The 7,329-nt window shown below is 34.9% G+C and overlaps 1 pseudogene; it reads right to left on the bottom strand.

Moving 5' to 3' along the window:
• Positions 1–4,583: 4,583 nt before the first annotated feature.
• LOC103080701 (isoleucine--tRNA ligase, mitochondrial pseudogene) lies at positions 4,584–5,054 on the bottom strand (annotated as a pseudogene).
• Positions 5,055–7,329: the final 2,275 nt, after the last annotated feature.

The following is a 7,329-nucleotide window of genomic DNA, read 5'->3' as shown; positions in this document are numbered from 1 at the left end:
TGCTTGCATCTGAGTCTTTTGCTATCTCTAAGAATTGGCTAGTCCCAGCTAGAAAGATTTTTTAAGATATCAAAACATCCTAATAATATGGAAAAAAATATATATATAACTATTTTGATTTCCATCAGCAATGAATGAAAGCTCCTGTTGTTCCACATCCTCACCAGCATTTGTTGTTAGTATTCTGGATGGTAACCATGCTAACAGGTTTGTAGTGGTATCACATTGTTATTTTAATTTGAATTTCCTTGATGACTTATGTGGAGCCTCTTTTCATATGCTTATTTTTATCTGTATCGCTTCTTTGATGAGATATCTGTTAAGATAGTCACCCATTTCTAAATTGGTTTGTTTCTTTTTTGTTTTGAGATTTAAGAGATTTTTGTATAGTTTGCACAAAAAATCCTTTATCAAATATATCTTTTGAAAATATTTTCTTCCATTCTGTGGCTTGCCTTTTCATTCTCTTGACACTGTCTTTTCTTAGAGGAGTTTTTAATTTTAACGTACAGCTTATAAATTTTTTGTTTGTGGATTGTGCTTTTACTGCTGTATCTAAAAATTCATCACCAAATCCAAGGACATCTAGATTTCATACTACATTATCTTCGAAGAGTTTTACAGTTTTGTGTTTTACATTTAATCCTATGGTTAATTTTGAGTTACTTTTTTTAATGGTTTAAAGTCTGTGACTAGATTCATATTTTTGTCTATGGATGTCCAGTTTTTCCAGCAACATTTGTAGAGAAGACTATTTTTTCTTCATTACATTGCCTTTGCTTCATTGTCAAAGATCAGTTGAGTATATTTACATGGATGAAATACCTGGGCTCTCTACTGTGTTCCACTGATTTATTTGTCCATTCTTTCACCAATGCCACATTGTCTTGATTGCTGTAGCTTTATAGTTAAGTCTTTAAGTCAAGTAGTTTCAGTCTCCAACTTTGCTCTTTTGCAATATTGTGTTGGCTATTCTGGGTGTTTTGCTTCTCCATACAAATTTTAGAATCAGTTTGTTGATACTCAAAAAATAACTTACTGTGTTATTGATTAAGATTGCATTGAAGATCTATATAGATCAAGTTGGGAAGAATTGACATTTTGGCAATATTTGGTCTCATGATGCATGACCATGAAATATCCCTCCCTCTATTTAGTTTGTCTTTGATTCCTTTCATCAGAGTTTGGTAGTTTTCTTCACATACATAGTGTACATATTTTGTTAGTTTTATTTCCAAGCACTTTAGTTTGGAGGGGTGCTAATGTAAACAGTATTTTGTTTTTAATTTTAAATTCCCCTTGTTCATTGCTGGTATATAAGAAAGTGATTGACTTTTGTATATTAATCTTGTATCCTGCAGCATCTCTATAATCACTTATCAGTTCTTGGAGGTCTTTTTTTCTTCTTGATTCTTTCAGATTTTCTGTATAGGTGACTATGTCATCTGTAAACAATGACAGTTTTATTTCTTCCTTCCCAAACTATATAACTCTTATTTCATTAGCTAGGACTTCTAGTATGATGCTGAAAAACTGTGGTGAGTGGGGAAATTCTTGTCTTGTTTCTGACCTTAGTGGGAAAGTTTCAAATTTCTCATCAAGTATGATGATTGTGGTCAGTTTTTTGTACATATTTGTTTATCAAGTTGAGGAAGTTTCCCTCTATTCCCAGCTTTCTGAGAGTTTTTATTTTATGGGTGTTGAATTTTGTCAAATGCTTTTTCCATATCTGTTTATGCAATCAAGTGATTTTTCTTCTTCAACACACTGATGTGGGTTAAAGAATTACATTAATTAATGAATTACATTAATTGATCTTTGAAAGATGGACCAGCTTTGCACAACTGGGATAAATCCCACTTGGTAATGGTGTTAATTATTTTTATACATTGTTGGATTTGATTTACTCATATTTTGTTTAGAGTTCACACATCTATTTTCATAGAGATATTGATCTGTAGTTCCCTTATCTTATAATGTCTTTACCTGGGTTTGGTATTATAGTAATGCTGACCTCATAGAATAAGTTAGGAAGTATTTCCACTGCCTCTATCTTCTAAAAGAGCTTGTAAAGAATTGCTATAATTTCTTCTTTAAATGTTTTGTAGAATTCACCATTGAACACATCTGGATCTGGTGCTTTTTAAATTAATTATTGATTTGATTTAGTTGACAAATATATTTCTATTCAGATTATCTATTTCTACTACGTGAGTTTTAGCAGATCATGTCTTTCAAGAAATTGGCCCATTTCATCCAGGCTATTAAATTTGTGGGCACAGAGTTGTTCATAGTTTCTTTCTTTCTTTCTTTCTTTCTTTTTTGTGGTACGTGGGCCTCTCACTGTTGTGGCATCTCCCGTTGCAGAGCACAGGCTCTGGTTGCTCAGGCTCAGCGGACATGGCTCACTGGCCCAGCTGCTCCGCAGCATGTTGGATATTCCTGGGCCGGGGCACGAAACCGTGTCCTCTGCATCGGCAGGCGGACTCTCAACCACTGCGCCACCAGGGAAGCCCTATAGTTTCTTTTATTATCCTTTTAATTCCCCTCTTTCTGCAGTAATGTCCCCACTTTCATTTTTGGTACTAGTATTGGTTTGGCCAAAAGTTCATTCAGTTTTTCTGTAGTATCCGACAGAAACACCCGAACGAACTTTTTGGCCGACCCAATAATCAGTGTCTTCTGCTTTTTTTCCCTTAGATCAGACAAAATACATTGAGTGCCAAAATGCTGCAGCAATATGTGTTCATCATTCAGCTGGTTTGGCATCTGTATGCATTGTCCCCACCCCGACCCTCAGACCAGTTTTTGATTATGTTATTTTTCCTTTTATTGAAATCAGCAAATTTGAATTTGCTACTGTGGGGAAAGCAGGAAGAAGAGAAAAAAAAAAATGAAGGTTTTTAAACCTTCATAGAGTTCAGAGGTTCAGTCTGAATAAGCACAAAAACTTTTCAGTGTGCTTTTGAATTCCTTGAATTTGCAGAACTGTTCAGAACTGCTAACCTAGGGATTTTGATTCAATTAATCTTGGGTGGGGCCTGAACATCTGCATGCTTCAAAATCTTCATAGATGTGTTATGAATCATTGCTCTAAATATTTAATGAATATAAGCAAGTACTTGTATAAAATATGTGTGTGATCACCTATCTAGAAGATATTTGAAATGTAGACTATTTAAGATTAACATACTTAGAGTAAGTACAGGGGGATGATATTTACATAATCAATTTTGTAGTTGCTCCAAAATTTACTATTTATGTCTTTAATTAATCACACCAAAACACTATCTTTAACATTTTTTGTAATAAAGTTCTTTGGGATATTAATTTTGTCTACTTTTTTTCATTTGAATTGTCTATATGTCTTTCTAGTTTTGAATTATACTTTTGCTGTATAAACAATGCTTGGTTCACTGGGTTTGTTTTTTGTTTTTTTTTCTTTTTTTTCCAGCACTTCATAGATACTCTTCCAATTTTTCTGATTTACATTATTTTTGACCATATGCCCATAATTACTCTTATTTTGTTCCCCTCTATATTATTTCCCCTTCTTTCTTTTTTAAAGATTTCCTTTATGTTGTTTTCAGTAGTCTGATGATGATATGGCTTGTTGTGGTTTTCCTTGTGTTTATCCTACTGAAATTTGTTCAGCTTTTTGATTTGTAGTTTTGTCAAATTTGAAAAATTTCTGCCATATTTTTCCCTTTTTTTTCTGTCTTCCTCTTTTGTGGAAAACCATACTGTATGTGCATTGGAGAATTAATATTTTTTTGTGAACACTGTTTTCTTGCTTTAATTTGGATATTTTCTATTATGGTATCTCCAAGCTTGCTGATCTTTTTTCCTACCATATTTCCCTGCTACTGAGATCATCTGTTTATTTGTTTTAAGTTTTCCAGAGTGTCTTCTATAGAACTTTAAATACTGTGTCAAAAAGATTTATGAAATATAAAATATTCTCAGCTCAGCCACATTTGAATGCAAGATAGTTAATATCTATGTCTGAATAAGTCCATGATATGGATATATGATATAATACGACATATATATTTTTTCACATGTATATATGCACATTATTCTATCTCTATTTATAATAGATACTTCTTTTATAATTGTTATTTGATATCCATCCTCCACTATTTACTCTTTCACTCATTATCTAAATCTTCGATTTCTTTCCATTATAAACAGTCCATTAAACCTCTAGTCAGTACTGTCAGGGTGTTCTTGCTCAAAGAACTGTTAATAACAAAGTGAAGTACTACTTTCAACCTCTCACTTCTGAGCACAAGGTCAGAGTTTATCTGATGATGCAGCTGTATACTTCCAACAAGGAGGGTAATTATCTTTGGTAGTTGGCATGACAACCGCTTTATATCAAAGCTCTTCAGAAATATCACCACCTTCTAAACTAATTAGGATTGTGCCTTTAAGCTCAATTACATCTGTATTTATTGCTCAAAGTTGTTGAGTGAGTAAAGTTGTGTGAGAAGTCATCATTAATTCCTTCAACTGAGGGGTACAAGAAGTCTCCTCAGTTCATTGCATCTCTACTACCTCAAAAAGCAGACCAAGTTCCATCACAGTGATAGCTTTGTACTCTGCTGCATTTTTGCCAGATATGCTTCCAATAAATGAATCTCTCATTGCACATGCACTCTTTACTGCTTCCGCCTATCTTACTTCTTCCAGTTCCTTGTTGTACTATTCTACTCAGTACGAAAAACACTCTTGAGTTCTTTAACATGAGGTATGTGCTAGAATGTGTCTTCAGCCGTGAGAAAGAGTGAAAGCAAAAACAATATTACATCCAAAATTTTAGTTGATGCAGTCTGACAAGTTGATTTGATTCGACTTCATTTGAGTTGATTTGAGATAATTTTCATTTTTCACAGTAAAGCCTAACTTTGATTACACTGAAATAAAAAAGAGTTCATAAAATGCTTGTAATAGGCAAATGACTTTTCCAAGATCGTATTGTTTATATGACTCAATAATCTTGTTTGCAAAATCCTACACTTAATTGTAGCATACTGGTCTATGACACACATATCCTTAGCAGGACTGAAACCAGTTCTGTACTGAAACCAGCCACCCCCTCCCCTGCAAAAAAAGCACATGGTATTCCTAAACTTGCTAACACATCTGGCAGCATTAATAACAGATGAACCAACTGTCACTTTAATGACACAAGACTCAGCTACCACCAAAGAAGGATATCAGTACCGTAGGGAGGTTCCCTGCTTTTATCTTGTGTTCCACTGATGACAACATTATGATTAATGATATTCTCAAAGATTTAAACATCTATTATCCCTTTCTCCAAGGTTAATTCCTGACAACCACTGTCTTACTAAGTGCTTTTTTCCTTGCTGTCACACATATTAATCAAAAAAGACTGAAACCAACCACCAAGCTGGACTTCTCCTCTCAAGTACAAATTGGCTCTTTAGTCAGTACCTGGAAGAACATGAAGCCATGAAAATCTATTAAACCAGATGTTTAAAATATCCTGGCCTAGCACATATTCCAAGGTATCAGCACCACCAATCTGAGATTTGACTTCTTTTGGAAGCAGTTGCTCAGGGGAGGGAGTCTATTAGATATCACTGCTGTGTTGTTCCACTTGTTCAATAAGATGCTCAATGGTTTGGATGTTGATCAATAATTCATCTTGTGTATTATGACAAAACATAGGAATTTGAACACCTCAATCTCTTTGCCTTGATATATACTACTATAGTTGTGTGTCCATGATTTTGACCATGGCATTCACTCTTGATCTAGGAGGAAGTTCCCCCTTTTTAAAAGGGGGGACTTGCTGTGGTCGTAAAATTCATGTGGTATTAATCTTACAAACCACTGCTTGCAGACATGAGTAACCATTGGTTTCTGAGTCCTCCAGTCATAAGGATAGCTAAATATCAAATTATCCTCTTTCAATAAATGCTTTGCTGCCTGAAGCACATTTATTACCACAGCAGTTCCTTCTTTAAATACAGTCTTTGAAGTTTAGGATCTGAAACATCTGTGAAAATGTCATCCTCATCTAGTGAAAATATCATTAACAGGTTGTGTTGAAAATCTACACTGTAATCTTCCTTATCATGAATTGGGACTGTGTGAACTAATCCTGTTCATTTTGTCATGGTTATATAATTTGAAGATAAAAGAAGAGAGCTTTATCAGGAAATATAGGATGGGTACAAATACCATTTTTCAAAGTTATACTTGAAAATATTGAAATAACTTCAAATATTGTTTCCAAAGTAGAAGCAACAGGTGTTACTTTATCTGCAGGAAATATATAGATATTTCCAGAACTGGAACATTTCTCAATAGTGTACTTGGATTTGGGCACATAGCAAACAACCCAACTGGCTGGAAAAGTCCAAGACTGTGTGGTTCAGACTAAACAAGCTAACAGAAGATAAACTATCTATAAGGGATGCCAACTTAGAAAGTTTCAAGTGAGAGAATTTTAAATGTATAGAACAACTGACACACTCAGGATTTTATTCAAGTTCTGCTGAAGCAGAACCTAAGCAGTCCTTGACCAGGGAAACCAAAACACAGGTTTTGCAAAATCAATAAACCAAGCTGTTATCAAGCACTTATTAGAAAATTCTCAATTGTTTGGCTTCATATTTTCTATCAAATGTAGAGTAGCAATTATTGCAATCTGCCATTACTATTCAAAGACTAAATGACGATTTCTGTTTCTCATTGGCTGCTTTACCAAATGAACTTTCTAATTTCATGGATGAAAGATTCTGAACTTTTTCACCAAGTTCTGGTAATACTTTTACTTCAATGAGTAAACCATTACAATATCATCCTGACACAAAATGTACTTTGGAAACTGTCATCATAAGGTATAAACTGGTCATGTCTTTCAAAATCTTATTTAAAGCATGTCCTACATGAAGGTCACCATTTGCATAAGGAGGTCCGTCATGAAGACAAAATTCTGTCGTTTCTTTCTCTTTGCCGTGAAGTTATGAAAATCTACATTTCTAGAAGTTTCTTCACTTACATTTTCAGCCAATAAAATCTGCTAGATCTCCACGTCTGTGTTGGGCTGCTGGTGGCCCAGCAGCTTCAAGGCAAAAGGGGATCTACAACAGCAGCTCCTTGTTGTCCTATTTGCCTCTATTCAGGTTAGGCAGCTGGCCACTGCCTCCGGTGACTAACCATGGCAGACACCTTATCTTGGTTCCTCACCTTCCCAGGTGACAGGAAAGGCAGGGTGGCCCCACAGATTCCCTGCGTGCCTGGCTCCCAAGGGCCCAGATCAAAAGGCACAACAGGACACTCAGGCCTCCA

This window comes from Lipotes vexillifer, unplaced genomic scaffold (genome assembly GCF_000442215.2).
Source record: "Lipotes vexillifer unplaced genomic scaffold, Lipotes_vexillifer_v1.1 scaffold163, whole genome shotgun sequence".
NCBI classification, from domain to species: domain Eukaryota; kingdom Metazoa; phylum Chordata; class Mammalia; order Artiodactyla; family Lipotidae; genus Lipotes; species Lipotes vexillifer.
This window is presented reverse-complemented; position numbering and strand designations above follow the sequence as displayed.